We start from the raw sequence: 18,478 nt of genomic DNA, 5'->3' as shown, positions 1-18,478 counted from the left end.
GTGGAGCCCACATGGAGAGAGGAGGGGTAGAAAGGAAAAATAGAGGTGGGAGACCTCATTTTGAGATTTTTACCAAACTCAGAATTGGACCCTTGTTTGCTTGAGCTGTTGAGCAAAGTCAACATCGTGTTGTTCAACACGAGATTTCCAGGCGGGAATCTCACCTACATCTTTGGTGGACTTCGAGTGCCACCCTAGGGGATTCGATTCCTACATCTCGAGGCTTTTCCGAGGAGATTTACAACTAAATTCAACCATGATTTGGGGTAGGCTGGGCATGGAAGAAGGTGCATGCATTCTTGGGAGAAATAGGTACAAGGCATATTGGTTTTTGGGCTTTTCGGGGAGTGATTGCTTTGATACTTGCAGGAGTTTTTTGGTGATTTGCTGGTCTGAAGTAAAGGGAGTTTGGAGAGGGTTTTTTGTTTCCTTTTCACAGTGTGCAGAGGGTCACTGGCTGGGCCTACGCATGGTGTATTGCTGTGGGATTTGAGGAGAGATACTTGCTAGGATTTGAAGGTATTGCTAGAGGAATTTGTAGAGGAGCTTTAGAGAGATTTTCAGAGGGGATTTGGGGCTTGAAATCAACATTCTTCCTTCAGTTGTGCATACACCCGGTGTGTGCATTTTTGGGGCTTTCCAAACAAGCCGGAAGTAGGCCAATTCACTGTTGGGTTTTTGTGGGTTTGAGGTGTAGAGGCTCTGGCTAATTTCATTGAATTTCTTGAGCAGTTTGGACTGCTAAATCAACAATTCATTCATGGCAGTTGCAACAATTATTTATGGTTGGGCGCAATCCTTGCAGCAAATCCATTTTCAGCACTTGGGTGCCTCCATCTTCACTTGGGTGTTTACTTTTCTTGTTGTAGCAAACCCAAGTTCATCTATCTCCATATATTTGTACTCCATCTTGTTCTATTAATAAAATGGCTTAGCTTGGCACAATTTTGGTGTTTTACATTGTCATTTATGCATGGGTTAAAATTTTGTGATGCATGCTGGTATTTACTTTTGTTATCACTGTTATTTCCTGTTGTGGATGTTATAGTGGTATCATAGTCTTGATCTTGGCCCAGCTGTGGAAGAAAACCCTTCTATGACACTGAAAGACAAACAAAACATTACTTACCAAAGGACAAGGTATAGGAGCAGGGAAAGGGATTTAGAAATTACCCTAGATCCGGAGGTTCCTGAGCAGGGGACAAAAGAAACAAACATGCAGGACAAAGAGGAGGCAACCTTCCAAAGCTTCTTGAAGGCTTTGAATTATCTGGCAAAAAGGCAGAAAGATATGTTGGAGGAGATTAAGCAACATAATTGTAACAGGGACATCCATAGGGATTTCATAGGGGGAGAGAGATCAGGTGCATCGCATTCGTTCTGTTGATTTGGGGTAGCATCGGATGCGCTCTAGCCACAAAATTTGGTGGAGAGGTTGGAACTTGGGCACATGAGATCTCCGATACCCAGAAAGGGTTCGGCCAGATTCTAAACAGATCAGGAGATATTAAAATAATTAATATTTTTAATGGAGTCCCTAAGTTAAAACTTAGGGAAAATAAAATATTAATGCGTATTAATATGAGTCTGTGTTAGAGTTGTCCAAAAGACATGGATCAAGCCAAGTCTAATCTTAGCCATTGATTAGGGACTTAATCTCGGTCGTTGAATCATCAACAAAAAAAGTATAAGAGGAGGCTTGAGGGTCACTTGGAGATCACACCGGATGGTCATTTTATTCTGTAGAACGGGGTTTGCTAAGAGAGATAGATTCAGTGATTGGGAGAGCAACTGAGGGGCATTGAGTAAATAGGAACAGAGAAGGCAGAGATTGTACCAGGAGAGTAGCACAGCAGCCAAGAAGGGTGATAGAGCCAGCAAAGGCTCATGCAGGGCCAGCGTGAGCCAGAGAGGGGCTGACGCGGTCCAGATTGGGCAGGCGCTAGGGTTGCAGGAGCAGTTTTTTGCTGAGGAGCTGCCAGAAGGGTTTTCTGGGGTTTCGGCCAGGAGATTTCTCTCAAACTATGAGGTATAGTTGCTAAGGAAATTCTTTGTTGGGTAGGCCAACTATGGCACCCAGATTGTACTTTGATATTTCTTAATAATAAAACCCTCATATAGTTGCACCGGTTTTCCCGCATTGGGCTTTCTTGGGGACATTGGTCCAAAAATAATGGTGTCATGTGGTGTGTTTGTTCTTGTTTCTTTTAGTTGCTGATCTGTAATATGTTGAGCATGCATTGGTGTTTATTTTTAGTATTTACTTTGTAAATAACTTGTTAAAGAAAAATTAACAAGTAGGTAGGAATAAATCAGAAAAAGTGCATGAAGGGTTTCTAAATTAAGTAAACTTAGAAACTTCAACATGGTATCAGAGAGTGATTGAAGATAATAGGAGGACTAAAACGCATCAGCCGAGCGGAGCAATAGCAGCAGAAAACAGTGCCCCGAGGTGACAGAATTTGTTTCTAGCAGCGCAGAAGCCAAGAAGTGTGATGCAAAGCTAGCTAGAGCCACACAGAAGAAGTCGGGAGCTGCGCAGAGCCTCAGAGAGGTCAGTGTTGTTGACACAAAGGGCCAGAGGGCTGAAGCAGGGCATCCTAGGGCTGACACAGACCCATCCAGGGTGACGCAAAGAAAACATAAGGCAGAGAGGGGCTGACGCAGTTCACAAAGAGGTAGTTGTTGGGCTCTAGAAGGTTGCAGGAATATTGCAGAGTGGAGCTAGTGAGGTACTATAGTCAGAACAATACCTAACAGAGCAGGGCCAGAGAAGTTGTTACCAAGGCTTTGTAGCCCAGGAACCCAAATTAGTAGTGCAGTTGCACAAGACGATTAGAGTAGGGGGAATCTCGACAAGTGGCAGAAGGATTTCTAGGGGGAAATCAAGACTTAGAGGGAGTCTAGAAGAGAACTTCCAGATGGGAAGTAGAGACTCAAAGGAGTCGAACAAAGAACTTCCAAGAGGGAAGTTGAGGAGCGTCATGGGACTACATGGGGTAAGAGACCACGATAGACTGGATGGAGCATCGAACTTCACAGTCTGGAAGGCCAGAATCTTATCAGTGCTTGACAGGAATCGTATCATGAACTTTGCCTTGAAGGTTATAGCCATCCCAGTCGACCTCAATGATAATGACAAGTACGAGGAGGAGATGGCGAGGGCCAAGTGCATTATCCTTGACGAGGTCAAGGATCATGTGGTACCACATATAGCCGAGAAGGAAATGACAACTGAGATGTGGGAGGCTCTCAAGAACCTGTACCAGCATACTTTTGTGCAGAGAAGAATGTTGCTTGAGAACCAGATGAGGTTGTATCAGATGAAAAAGGGTCAATCGATTAACTCCTTCCTCGGAGGATTGAACGAGATCTGAGATCAATTGACTGCTATAGGAGCGACACCAGATCAGGAGCTTATGCTGAGAATAGCCCTGAATGTTGTCACAGAAGAGTGGGAAGTGTTTGTCCAGTGCATCCTGGGTAGAGGGACTCTCCTACCTTGGGACAAGATGTGGGCAGCGCTTCGCCAGGAAGAGATCAGACAGCAGTCAAAGACAGGTAGCAGCAGCAAAGGGATCAAGGTCAAGAAGGAGGAGGAGGATGTGGCCCTAGCATCTGAGGGAAAGCAAGAGAAGCGGAAGAAGAAAGATCCCTCCAAGATCAAGTGCTTCCACTGTGGGGAGATGGGTCATTATGCAATCCAGTGCCCAAGGAAGAAGAGTAAGGGAGAGTCTTGCGAGACTAAGGCAGTGCCAGCACGGGCAAAGAAGGAAGTTTTGATAGACGATGACTGTGCCATGAGTGCATACGCACCACTTGAGCAGAAGTGGGGAGACATCGAGCTATAGTTAGGCGGACTACAGGCGATGAGGGGCAGGATCCTCGAGGTACCTAGCCTCTTGGATTAGATCTTGCTATGGGAGCCCCAACAAGGAGTAGCAGGACTGGCTGGGTGGGTAGAGACGGATGCATATGGAGCGGTAGAGGGATCTATAGTGAAGGAGTCCCGAGACAGTGCAGAGCTAGCAGGCTGCAGTAGTGCGAGAGGCACAAGAGTGTTGCACCAGTGCAGGAAGGCACAGAGAGGTGTGCAATGGTGCGAGATGCAAGGAGTTGTTGTAGCAGCACAAAGGTCAGAGAGAGGGAGCACTTGTTAGCGGCAGAGGGATCTTCAGCATCAATGGGTGTTTCTAGCCCAACAGAAAGGTCAGTTGGGAGATCAGTTACTTACTTCTCAACAACTGAGTTGCAGTACAACAGTGGGCAGCACGATGCAGCATGATGAGAGGAGGTGCAGTGCGGATGCAGTATTGGGAGAAAGGACCAGTAGCAGCACGAATACAGAGGGAGCTATCATACAGATGCAATAGTGGTAGTGGTAAAACCATGGGTAGCAGTACAGGAGGCAGCAGTGTAGAGGATGTTGGGCAGGGAGGCCTAGCATCAGCAAAGGTACCGATGCCAGATGATCAGAGTAATACTCAGTGAGGAGTATTGCTAGAGCACAGTCCTCGCTAAAAGGGAGTGTTGATCTGGGGTAGCATCGGATGTGTTGTAGCCACGAAATTTGGTGGAGAGGTTAGGGCAGATGAGATCTTCAAAACCGAGAAAGGGTTTTGGTAAATTTTAAACAGATCAGGAGATATTAAAATAATTAATATTTTTAATGGAGTCCCTAAGTTTAAACATAGGGAAAATAAAATATTAATGTGTATTAATATGAATCTGTGTTAGAGTGGTCCAAAATACATGGATCAAGCCAGATCTAATCTTAGTCGTTGATTAGGGACTTAATCTCAATCGTTGAATCGTCAACAGGAAAAGTATAGGACGAGACTTGATGGTCACTTGGAGATCACACTAGATTATCAGTCATTCTATTCTCTAGAGCAGGGTTTTCTAAGAGAGATAGAATCAGTGATTGGGAGACCAGATGAGGGGCATTGAGTACAGAGGAACAAAGAAGGCAGAGATTGTGTCGGGAGAGCAGCGCAACAGCCAAGGAGGGTGATGCAGAGCCAGCAAAGGCTCACGTAGGGCCGCGCAGAGACAGCCAAGTGCTATGCAGAGCACCAGACGGGCCAACGTAGCTGGTGCAGAGGCGTCCCAAAGCTGATGCAGGGCCTCCTGGGGATGACATAGGCCAGGAAAGGCTGACGAAGGGCCAACATGAGACAAAGAGGGGCTGATGCAGTCCAGACTGGGCAGACGGTAGGGTTGCAGGAGTGGTTTTGTGTTGAGGAGCTGCCAGAAGGGTTCTCCAAGGTTTCAGCTAGGAGATTTCTCTCAAACTATGAGATATAGCTACTAAGGAAATTCTCTGTTGGGTAGGCCAGTTATAGCACCCAGATTGTACTCTGATATTGCTTAATAAGAAAACCCTCAGATAGCTGCACCGGTTTTCCCGCATTGGGTTTTTCTGGGCACATTGGTCCAAAAATAATGGTGTCATGTGGTGTGTTTGTTCTTGTTTATTTTAGTTGCTGATCTGTAATATGTTGAGCATGCATTGGTGTTTATTTTCAGTATTTACTTTGTAAATAACTTGTTAAAGAAAAATTAACAAGTAGGTAGGAATAAATCAGAAAAAGTGCATGAAGGGTTTCTAAATTAAAATAAACTTATAAACTTCAACACATTCAACCACCATTCCCCTATGACCCACCCTCACATTTACAGTGGACCAACTAGGTCTATTATACCCACGTTCTTGGCTCCAGGTGCTGGGGAGTTGCAGGGTTAGGACGAGATGCTTATGCAGAGTACTTTCATGAGTGGTAGTTCCAAGGGGAGGAGTTTTGAACTTCCTTGAGCTTCAAGGATTATTTCTTTCTCAAGCAAGGAAATAAGGGAAAGGGAGCGGGAGGCTCATACACACAGATCTAAGATCTACAACATACCATTGGGAGGTTATACCTTCCCACATTTGATGAGTCTTCCAAGTGCACTGTTAGGGCATGGGTGGAGATACTAAACACATATTTTCATCTTAATCAAATGATGGAGGTGGAAGCCATTAAAATGGTTACCTTACACTTAGAGGGGGAGGCCCATGATTGGTGGTTCCATGGATTATCTACACTAGGGCATGCCAGTGTGACCTCTTATGAGTAATTCACATGGAGGGTTGTGGAGCGTTTTGACAAGAGGGACCCTGAGGCACACTTCAGAAAGCTAACACAACTCAAGAAGACAGGCAACCCAGAGCATTACATAGCAGAGTTTTTGAGGGTGTCACTGATAGTGCCAGACTTGTCGGAGGCCAGGATGTGAAAATTCCTACACTTGAAGGAACCCCTACTGTAGCAAATCTGAATCTACTTCACATACTTGATTTTTTAAATTACATTCATCAAGTTATTCTTCTGAATACTGAAGCAAATTACTTCTACAGCCTACACTAATTAAATATTTGATCTCATGAAACAAAAAATAGAGCAAAGAACAAGGTACATAGGACACACTTATTTTTGGACACAATTGTCCCTGGAAAAACCCAATGCAGGAAAACTGGTGTGGCAGCTCTTAGGATTTTTTATTATGCAAGAGAAATATTTGAATACAAATCTAGGATGCTCATCTAGGAATCCTTTATAGAGAAAATATTGGTGGAAAATCTGAGTGTGTTTTACCTCACTTCACCGGCAAAATTTAGGTTGATTTGGCACAAGACTGGCTAATCCCAACTATTTCTGCTGGCTCTATGTCACCCCTGCGTCACCTTCTCTGCCCTCTACGTCAGCTCTCATGGCTATTTTGACAGTTCCCGACAGTTCCAGTAGTTCCTGGCAGTTCCTAGCAGTTTCGACGGTTCTGGCAGTTTTGGATTCTGCGTGTGTGTTCAAATGAACCCCAAGCCTCCATTTTATACTTTTCCAATTGAATCTTCAACGAACAACTTTAATTTTCTAATCAACAGCTAAGATTAAAACATGACTTGATCTACCTTCTAGATCATTCTCACCCATATTTTGATTAATACCCATTAATATTTTAATTTTCCTAAGTTTAGAGTTAGGAACCCCATCAAAACTATTAATTATTTTAATAAAATACAATCCGGGTGGAATTTCACCAAATAGTTTCTGGGTTCTTTAGAAATCGTGTGCTAGCCTCTCCACCAATTTTAAAGGCTAGAGAACTTCCCATTCTACCAAAAACTAACACTCCCTCTTAGCGAGGAAAGTGCTCTAGCAACATTGTCCACTTGCATGCTGCTTTGTTTCTGAAGCACGTCCTTTCTGCACTTTTGCTGCCACCAACACTGTGCTACTGCTACTATTGTACTGCCGTCCATGACACTGTAACTACCGCTACTGCATCTGTACTATAGCTCCCTCTCAAACACTGCATCTGTTATGCTGCTAGCACTACCACTACTAACACTACATTCGTACTGCAACTCAGTTGTTGAGAGAAGCAATTGGAAAACATCCAAAATTAGTTGAAATTAATTGTGTTCAACATAATACAATGAATGTTGGAATCTAACTGTTGTGGAATCTGACTCTCTGAATCGTTTGCGCTGCTGCTGAATCCTGCACTGTGCCAATTGCACTGCTGCCAACCTTGCTTTGCACTGATCGGTCTCTGGTCCCAAGATACTGCATCAGTCCTCTAAACACTCCATTGCATCATCTAACACTAAGTCCATCTCGTTACTGCTGAATCTTGGGCTCCCGTAGCAAGGAATTGATCCAAGAGGTGGACTCCTCAAGGATCCTACCCACATATAGTCCTCCCGACTACAACTCAATATCAACCCATCTCCCACCTGGATTTGCGTGGGCACTCATGGCATACTCTTCCTCGTCAATATTTGCTGAAGCAACCTTACGATCATGTTTCTCATCCTTATCCTTTTTCTTCAAAGGACACTAGGATGCATAGTGGCCCAACTCGCCACAACTGGAACATTTCACTTTCAAAATGTCCTCCTTTCCTTCAACTTCTACTGTCCCTTCGATGCCAGAGCTGCTTTCTCCTCCTCCTCCTTCATCTTTGTTCCACTCCCATTGCTACCACTAAGGTTTACCTTCATTAGGTCCCTAATTAGCGCCTCCTATTGAAGAGTCACCCACATCTCCTCCCATGAAGGTAGTTTTTCTCTGCCTAATATGCTTTGGATGAAAACTTGCCATTCATCCGAGACTCCATTCAGGGCTATCCTTACCATTGCGATTGGCTGAGGAGTGGACCCCACTGTAGCAAGTTGGTCTCTAGTGTCCTGAAGACGCTGAAGATAGAGGTTCACCCCTTCTCCTTTTTGCACCAAGGTTCATTGCAACTTCTGCTCTAAGTACATCTTCTGCTGTTCGAAAGAGCCTTCATAGAGAGATGACAAGGCTTGCCACATCTCCCGAGCTGTATCTTTGCCCTGCAAGTGTGAGACCACATGATCTCGAACTCCATCGAGAATGAGCCTCTTTGCCTTCCCCTGCTCGGCTTTGTACTTCTTCTTTTGATCATTGTCGAGAGGAACAACTACAACACTATTGACGTAGGCCTCAAGATCTTATTCCTCCAGAGCAGCTAAGATTTTGGTCTTCCATATGACATAGTTAGAGGCTCCATCCAACTTGTCCTAATCTTCAAGCCCATGTGATGCGATCTTACCTAATTGTCGAACTGACTCCTCTAGTCACTGCTTAGCACTGTTCAGCTGCTTAGTAAGTGAGAAATTTGAAATTTCTAGCGAAAAGTTGTATGAGGAGAAAAGTCGCCTTCTACATGTCTTCGTTCTTTTCCAACGGATTTTTTCCCTAGCAGAAATTGCACCCTTCAAGCACTGTGTTGAGGCTCTATGTCACTCCCTCTGCCTCTGCAAAATCATGAACTGGAAATTGTATCTCTCTGTCATCTCACTTAGAGAGAGATTTCCTCAGATCTTCTTCCCGGAAAGGACTGCACAATCCCTTCAAGGGGATTCGAGTTGCTTCCAAGTGTAGCTTTTGGCCTCACTACTCAGCATTGGATCTGTTCTTCCTGTTTCAAAATCAATGCTCTGATACCATTTGAAAATTCCTACACTCGAAAGAACCCTACTATAGCAAATTTGAATCTACTTCACCTACTTGATCTTTTAAATTACATTCATCAAGTTATTCTTCTAAATACTGAAGCAAATTACTTCTGCAACCTACACTAATTAAATATTTGACCCCATGAAACAAAAAACAAAGCAAAGAACAAGATACATAGGACACACTTATTTTTGGACATAATAGTCCTCGGAAAAACCCAATGTAGGAAAACCAGTGCAAAACTCTGAGGGTTTATTATTATGCAAGAGAAATATCTAAATACAAATCTAGGATTCTCACCTAGCAATCCTTTACAGTGAAAATACTGGCGGAAAATTTGAGTGAGTTTTACCTCACTTCACCCGACAGAATTCCAGCTGATTTGGCATAAGTCTAGCTAACCCCGACTATTTCTACATTGGCTCTGCGTCAGTCCTGCGTCACCTTCTCTACCCTTTGCATCAGCTCTCCCGGCAGTTCTGGCAGTTTCGATTGTTCCGGCAGTTCTAGATTTTGCATGATAGACATCTTTTCTGTATCAGCTCTCCTAGCTACTGCACTGCCTCTGCGTCAACTCTCCTCGCTGTTCCAGAAGTTCCCGACAGTTTCGTCTGTTTTGACAATTCTGGATTCTGTGTGATAGGCAACTTTTTTGCGTCAACTCTCCCGGCTACTATGTTGCCTCTCTCTAAGCTCTCTCGACCTCTGTATCATTATTCTCCGGAAAGTCCTTCTGGATTCTCTTTGCCCTTCAACTGCAAGATCTCCCGAATAGATTTTCCTCCTGAGAACTTCTCAGCTCAGAAAATCGATTTCCTAAATCTCTCTGTATGTTTTTTCAAATGAACCCCAAGCCTCCATTTTATACTTTTCCTTTTGAGTCTTCAATTAGGCCAAGATTAAGTACTTGATCCGCCTTCTAGACCATTCTTGCCAATATTTTGATTAATACCCATTAATATGTTAATTTTCCTAAGTTTAGACTTAGGAACCCCATTAAAAATATTAATTATTTTAATAAAATACAATCCGGTTGGAATTTCACCAAATAGTTTCTGGGTCCTTTAGAATTCCTGTGTCTTAACCTCTCCACCAATTTTCAAGGCTACAGTACCTCTGATGCTACCAAAAACTAACATAGAAGAGTTTTTCTATTTGTGGAGGTCTTAGTTGAGCCCTTGCCTAGTGAGGTCGAGAAAACCTTCTACTCTCTAGGATGCAGTGAGTTGTATTTGGGATTTGCAGGATGCAATCCCTAAGACCAGAGCACCAATACCCACTTGGCCCACTTTTCCACAGAGTGGCAAAGAAACCAGAACCCCACCGCAAAGGGAGATTTAGGTGTGTGGGAAGCTATATGAGAAAACTAGGAGAGACCTCCAAAGGAGGAAGTTGTGCTTCACTTTTCAGGAGCCATGGGAACCAAGGCATCGGTGCACCAAGGGCAAGGCCCACTATATAGAAGTGTTCTCAACAATGAGCTAGAGGATAATGTTGAGCAAGAGGCAGATGGTAAGATGTAGACTATTGGAGGTGGTTGAGGAGGCCCACCACCCCTGCCTGGAGGAGACCCTTTCTGACCCACTATAGGAGTCATTGCTTCACTGAGGGGAGTCCCCAAGTATTCGAAATTGAGGATTAGAGGCATATTGGAGGAACATCGCATGGTAGTGGTAGTGGATAGTGGGGCTACCCACAAATTTATTGATGTGCAAAGGGTTTTTCAGTTCTAGTACCGAGAGACAGGACCATGCAATGTACCAAATATGTCCCTAGTCTGACAGTGACTATGGGAAATTATTTAGTGACTAATCATTTCTTTGTGGTTGATGTGCCAGACAAAAACGTGGTGATGGGTGTCTAGTGGCTCTGTTCCTTGGGGCGAGTCACTACTAATTGGTGGAAGCTAAAGATGGAGTTCACGGGACCAGATGAGAAGCTGGAGTTGTTGAGAGATATGCATTCGTACCCACCGCAGAGAGTGTCAGTGCATCGGATGAAGATTGACCTACGACATGGAGATATAGAGTGGAAAGTGGAGCTCAAGGTCTCAGACCTAGGGACTCAGCCATGACCATCGCATCCCAACTTTCAGGTGATATTGAACAGGTACCCAGTAGTCTTTGGAGACATCCCTCCAAGCGGCTACTAGATAGGGGATTTGAGCACATGATTGATTTAGTGGAGGGAGTAAATGCGGTCATCACCACACCTTATAGACATCCCAAGGGTTATCGAGATGAGATTGAGAGGGCCATATGTGAGGTGTTGGCTTTGGGGCACTTTATGCCCAGTTCTAGTCCCTCCGCTTCTTCGGTGGTGTTGGTGAAGAAGAAGGACGTGACCCTTCGCATGTGCACTAGTTATAGGGTCCTGAATAAGAAGCAATATCCAATTGCACGCATAGATGATTTGATGGATGAGCTTAGAAGAGATAAATACTTCTCTAAGATAGATCTATGTTGGGGATACCATCAGATTTGGGTGTGAGGGTAGGACATCTCGAAGATAGCTTTCCAGTGCAACCATGGGCACTTTGAGTTCTTGGTAATGCCCTTCGGGCTAACCAATGCCCTAGCTACCTTCCAATCTTGCATGAACCATGTGTTCCACAAGCAACTTCATAGATTTGTGTTGGTATTCTTTGATGAAATCTTGATTTACAACAGGACTTGGGAGGAGCACCTGAGGTACTTGGAGGAGGTTCTACTTATTCTTGAGAAGTAGAAGTTGTATGCCAAGGTGTCCAAATGCGAGTTTAGATTGACAAGGACATACCTTGGCCATGTGATCGGTGAGGATGAGATGTGTGTACACCAGGAGAAGATCAGACCATCTTGGATTGGCCTACGCCACAGAATGTGATAGAGTTGTGGAGATTTTTAGGCATTTGCACTTACTACAGGAAGTTTGTGAGGGGATTTTCATAGTTGCCAACACCCCTCATAGATTTGACCAAGAAAGGGGCTTTGAGTGGACTGATGTGGCACAGGAGGCCTTTGAGTGCGTCAAGAGGGTTATGAGCAATTTCCCAGTGTTAGCCTTGCCAGATTTTACACAACCCTTTTTCTTGGAGTGTGACGTGCCTAGAGAGGGCATTGGGGTTGTTTTGATGCAGGGAGGCCACCCTATAGATTTTGACAGCCAGAAGCTCCTTCCGCATGAGAGGTTTTATGCTATATATGACAAGGAGATGCTAACCATTATGCATGCATTGGCCAAGTTTAGACAGTACTTGGTGGGAAACAAATTTAGAGTGAAGACTGACCATAACAGTGTTCAATTCTTTTTGGAGTAGAAGGAGCTCAATGAGAGGAAACAGAAGTGGGTTAGCAAGATCAAAGACTATGACTTTGATGTAGAGTATGTCAAGGGAAACCAAAATGTGGTATTTGATGCTCTATCTAGGAGGCCCGCAACACTCTCCCTTATGAATATTTTCCAGGATTGGAGAGTCATTAGAGGAAATTTTAGCTTAAAAATTCCCATGAAATTTTCATGTATTTTTCATGTCATAATATATAAACCAATCAAAATCCTTTAAATTTAAAAAGAGGTACATGTAAATATTTTGGAGGGAAAAGAAGAAAAACTATTTTTTTAATTGTATTTTTGGTTTATCTCTTTATAGGTTTACTCAAATTTCAAGTGTAGACACTCGTTGGATGCAGAATTAAATTTCACATCCAAAAATACAATTTAAAAAAGTAGTTTTCTTCTTTTCCCTCCAAAATTCATAACTCTTATTTTATTAATTCCCTTAGGCTGCCACTTTTAGGCTGGAATTTCCTCTAATGGTAGTTGCTAGTAGAGTACTCAAAGGATAGGCAGGCTTGTGAGATCTTGGATGGAACTTATGAGGATGACAGGTACAGAGTGATGAATGAGGTGATATAGTACAAAGGGAGGATATACTTGGTACCGGGTTCATAGTTGAGAGAAAGGATCATGCAGGAAACACATAACTCCCCTTTAGCTAAGATGAGGGTTTCCTCAAGACTTACTATGCTATTTGGGAGTGCTTTATTTGGAGGGGTATCATCGGGGATGTTTTGAGACATGGGAGTGTGATGTATGTTAGAGGAACAAAGGGGAGTTGACACATCCAGCAGGTCTACTTCAGCCTCTCCCTATTCCTGAGGGGGAGTGGGAGAGAATATCCATGGACTTCATCACAAGGCTACCAATGGTACAGGGGTGTGATTGTATTTATGTGGTGGTGGATAGGTTGACAAAATTCGCCCATTTTTTTTACCATCCTAGCCAAATATTTAGCATCACAAGTGGCATAGCTCTTCTTTAGAGAGATCTTTAGGTTGCATGGTCTTCAAAAGAGCATTTTTAGTTATAGGGATAACCAATTTATGGGGGCATTTTGGTAGGATATTTTCCGGTTGGTGGGTACCGAGTTCACACCCAGAACAAGCTATCATACTTAGACTGACGAGCAAACTAAGATCATGAAAAAATGGCTAGAGGGTACTTGCGGAACTCTGTGACAGGATGACAATGTGTGTGGGTGAAGTGGCTACACCTTGGGGAATACTATACAACACCACCTATCAATGTCTATTAATATGTATCCCTTCCATGCTTTGTATGGTTACGATGCTTTGAATTTTTCTGACATGATTTTTAAACAAAGCAGGGCCCCAAGGGCCAAAGATAGGATTCAGGAGAGCCAAGAGATCAATAGAGATTTCAAGGATAACTTACAGATCACCCAAAACCAACCAAAGATGTACGCTAATAGGCACGGGATTGAGTGGCACTTTGAGGTTGGGGACTTGGTTTTCCTAAGGCTCCAACCCTACATACAGTCCACTTTGTGTTAGTTTTTGTAGCATCAGATGGTGTTCCAGTCTTGACAGTTGTCAGAGAGGCTAAGAAACACTAGGAATCCATAACCTAGAAAATGTTTCAGGAAAATACACCTAGAAATGCCTTAATTAAGTTAATTAATCAATAGTTAAATTTTTCCTAAATATAAATTAGGAAAAATGATTAATTAACAGGAATTAGTTGAGGAAGGTGTGATTTCTCTAGAAACTGACGCTGGTCGATTGGGAAATAATCTCAGCCATTGATTAAGATTTAATCTTGGCAATTGGAGTTCCACATTGAGATTATAATAATTTGATGGGTAGATGGAGGAACACACTTGAGATCGATTTCCTTGAGCAGTTCGATTTTCCAAAGAGCAGTAGTAGTTGCCGGAAGAGTTCGAGCCAAAGTAGGGAAGCAGAGACAGAGAGGAGCAGAGACAGTGAGTCCCGAGGAAGTTTTCCAGATCCAGAGAGTCGCTTCTAGAGAGGCAGAGATAGCCACAGAGAGGCTGACACAGGGGTTGTGTAGAAGTCTCTAGAGGAAAATTTGATTTTGTTGGAGAGGAGCTCGTTTTCAGTTCCAGAGGCCAGGAAGATTTCCCAGAGTGTCGAAGAGACAATTTCTCAGTCAGCAACAGAAAAGATAACTTGAGGAGAAGTTGTTCCAGGCAATGTGTATTCTAGTTCTGCGCTGGGGTGACGTAGGGTCTACATAGGCCAGTTTGGACAACTCACTTGGAGCTGCCAGTTAGAGCCTGGATTGCTTGTGGGGGTGAGGAAAATTGCTCAAAATATTTTTGCCATTATTTTTCTCTATAGGATTGCCAGATTTCGGTATCCAGTTATACTCAGAATTTCTCACTGCTACTTAATAATAAAAACTTTCAATTGTTTCACCAATTTTCCAAAGTTGGGTTTTTCCAGGGACTTTTGTCCAAAAATAACAACGTCATATTTTTGTGTGTGTGCCAGTTTTTTCATAGCTTCTAGTTTATTTTCTGCAGTATTCTTGTTTGTGAAGATTATAGTGTGATTAATTAGATGTTACCATAGCAATAAAAAACATAATTAATTTATCATTTAGAAGAATTAATTCCAATTGTTGCAATAAAAATTTTAGTTGAAATTTTCACATGGTACCAAAGTGCATTTGATCAAACAAGGAGCTCAGATGTATTTGTATTTGATCAAACAAGGACCTATCTAAGGTCAAGTGCTTCAGGTGTGGTGATTTTTGCCACTACAATACTCAGTGTCTACTCAGGAAGAAGGACAAGAAGGAGAAGCACGACCAGGTTGTAGCATCCGTAGAGATAGATAAGTTGTCCTTGAGGATGGAGGAATATTTTTCCATGTTTGCAGCTATACTTCTAGGAATGAGGTGGGGCGATATGCAGCTATAGTCCTAGAGTTGCATAGAGGTTGGGAAGGGTCCATCGAGGTGCCTTCGTCATGGATAATTACCTTGTTATAGGGGCCCACAATATTTAGTAGCAAGATGGATCATTTTAAGTGATCCATTCAGATTCTAAAGTGACAGTTGCACATTAGTTGTAGTCAGATGCTAAGGAGTGCAAAGAAGTGTTAACAATAGAGAAGGAGGCTCAATAGCAGTGAAAATTTCTCAGTGGATAGTGCAAAGGCTAGTAGTAGTTACATGCTCAGAAGACAAATGAAACACAAAGACACAATTGATTCAATATTTCAGATGCTTCTCATTTGTAGTAGTTGTAGGAGAAATAATTACAGTTGAGAGGGAGTTGCAGTGTAGATGCAGAGTTGAGAGCAACATAGTAGTGTCAGTAGCAACATAGATGCAACATAAGAGTTGCGCAGTGGTTGGTGGGCATTGGCAGGCAGTCATAGTGGCCAGACATCAGCAATGTATGGAGGATAATGCAGAGACAGGGCGTTGGAGAAGTTCAGCACTACAACGCTTTCCTCACTAAGAGGGAGTGTTAATTTTTGTAGCATCGGATGGTGTTATAGTCTCAATAGTTGTCAGAGAGGGTAAGAAACTCTAGGACTCTATAACCTAGAAAAAATTTCTGGAAAATCCACCGAGAAATGCCTTAATTGAGTTAATTGATAAGTAATTAATTTTTTCCTAAGTCTAACTTAAGAAAAATAATTAATTAACAGGAATTAATTAAGGAAAGTAAGATTTCTTCCTAAGTTAGACTTATACTAATTTCTTTCAAAAGTCTAAGTTAGTTGTAGATACACCAGAGTGATCAGTCAGTTTGATTTTCTAGAGTGGGGTTTGCTAAAAGAAATCCAACCAGTGATTAGAGTTGCGGCGAGGAGCAGTGAGTGCATAGCAGAGAGGCAAAGATAGTGTCGGAAGACTAGCGCAGAGGTAGAGAGCCAGATGCAAAGCCAACAGAAGTCATGTAAAGGCCAGAGTGACTGCACAGAGGGCCAAAGGGTCTGCGTGAGTGACGCAGAGGCTTCAGGAGTGACACAGAGGGCCAGAGAGGCTGCGCAGTGCATCAAGAAGTTGACGCAGAGGGTTCTAGGCTAACGCAAAGGCTAGGAGGGCTAGCATTGAGCCTCAAAGAGGCATTGGAGAGAGTTTTGTGGATCAAACTTTCAGAATATTTGCTTCCGAAGAGGTATTAGTGCCAGATAGATTTGTCTATCGGGTGATCCAATTAGGCACCCAGTTATACTCGAGAAAATCTTCTTAATAATAAAACCCTCAGAACTGCTGCACCGATTTTCCCAAGTTGGCTTTTCCGGGGACGATTGTCCAAAATAATGGTGTCCCTCGTGTGTTTGTCTATTTCTTTCAGTTGATGATCTGTAGATGGTTGAGACTGCATTGTGTTTATTTCAGTATTTATATGGTTAAATAACTTGTTCAATAATTAAACAAGTAGGTGAAATAAACCAGATAGTGCAGGAAAATTTCTAATGGGTTAAGCTTAGAAATTTCAATATGGTATCAAAGCATTGAAAACCACAGGAGAGCTGAAGGCACCAGCTCTATCGGAGAATTTGCAATAGAAAGAACTGTCCCGAGTGACAGAAGTTGTTCCTAAGCAGAAATCAATAGATAAGGGGTGACGCAGAAGGCCTACATCATCAGCTCGAGCCAGAGAAGGGGCTAGCGCAGAAGCAGTGAGAGGCAAAAGAGGCTCACAAAGAGCCACGTCATCTTGCTCAACCAAGTAGGAGTGATGCAGTTGGCCAGTGGAGCGATTTAGCCATTGTCGGGATTGCGTAGAGCCTAGAGGCTCAGTTCTTCAGTTACTCAAGCATAGGAAGTTGTGGGTAGATTGTGGAGTGTGAAGTTAGTGGGGTATTGCTGCTATCGAGGCAGAACAATACCTAATGGGATGGAACTAAGGTAGAGGGAGTCACTACCTAGGCGGATTTCTAGCCAAGAAATCTAGTTTAGTTTTGCAGGAGCATAGGAGATCGGAGAGATATGATTCGACTGTTGGCAGAAGGATTTCCAGGAGGGAAATCAAGACCTAGAGGGAGTCTAGAGGTGAACTTCCAGGAGGGAAGTAGAGACTCACAGGAGTCGAAAAGAAGAGCAGAGATGGCCATGAAAGGACCGAGGGATCAGGACAGGCTGGATGGGGTGTCCAACTTTTTCATCTGGAAGGCCAGGATCCTGTTTGTTCTAGATAGACATCACATCAAGGTCTTTGCCTTGAGAACTGTGGCTATCCCAGTCAACCCAATTGATAACGAAAACTATGAGGATGCGATGGCCAAGGCAAAGTGCATAATCCTTGATGGGGTCAAGGATCATGTAGTTCAACATATTGCCGAGAAGAATACAGCAAAGAAGATGTGGGACACCTTGACGACATTGTATCAGGGCACTCCCGTGCAGAATAAGATGCTACTGGAGAATCAACTACCATCGTATCAAATGCAGAGGGGAGAGTAGATAGATCACTTCCTCAGCAGGTTGCAGGAGATTTGGGACCAATTGACTTCCATAGGGGCCAAACTGAATCAGGAGTTAATGTTGAGGACCGTCCTGAACGTAATCTCCAAGGAGTGAGAGACATTTGTCCAAAGCATTTTGGGCAGATTGAATCTTCAAGATTAGGAAGAACTGTGGGCAACTCTTCACCAAGAAGAGATCAGACGGCTGACCAAGGCGGGAAGTAGTGGCAAAGGAGTCAGGATCAAGAAAGAGGAGGAAGAGGATGTGGCTCTGGCATCTACGGGGCAGCAAGGGAAGAGGAAGAAAAAGGACCTCTCCAAGATTAAGTACTTCAACTGTAGGGAGCTGGGCCATTATGCAACCCAGTGTCCTAGGAAGAAGAATAAGGGAGAGGCGTCTAACTCCAAGGTAGCGCCGGCTAAGGCATAGAAGGAGGTAGAGGATGATGGCGATTGTGCCATGAGTGCTCATGTACCTCTAGAGAAGAGGTGGGGAGACATCAAGCTGTAGTCAGGAGGACTACAGGAGATGAGGGGCAGGATCCTTGAGGTACCCAAACTCTTGGATCATATCCATCTATGGGAGCCCCGAGAGACAATAGCAAGATGGCAAATGTCGGTAGAAGCGGATGCGGATGAAGCATCATAGAGTGCTAGAGTGCAGGGATATGTAGCAGTGTAGTAGGGATTGGAGCAGTGAAAGAGCACCGAGGAGGT

At 43.5% G+C, this 18,478-nt stretch overlaps 1 protein-coding gene across 1 annotated transcript in view; it reads left to right on the top strand.

Moving 5' to 3' along the window:
• Nucleotides 1-18,478, top strand: part of LOC149227111 (putative LRR receptor-like serine/threonine-protein kinase At1g53430) — a 242,850-nt gene that overhangs the window by 25,408 nt on the left and 198,964 nt on the right. The gene's annotated exons all lie outside the window — the stretch shown is intronic.

The sequence above is a fragment of the Pinus tabuliformis genome, chromosome J (genome assembly GCF_031772625.1).
Source record: "Pinus tabuliformis cultivar Carrire ecotype Pingquan chromosome J, CPIR1, whole genome shotgun sequence".
NCBI lineage: Eukaryota > Viridiplantae > Streptophyta > Pinopsida > Pinales > Pinaceae > Pinus > Pinus tabuliformis.
The sequence above is the reverse complement of the archived record's forward strand: the minus strand, read 5'-3'. Positions and strand labels throughout refer to the sequence as shown.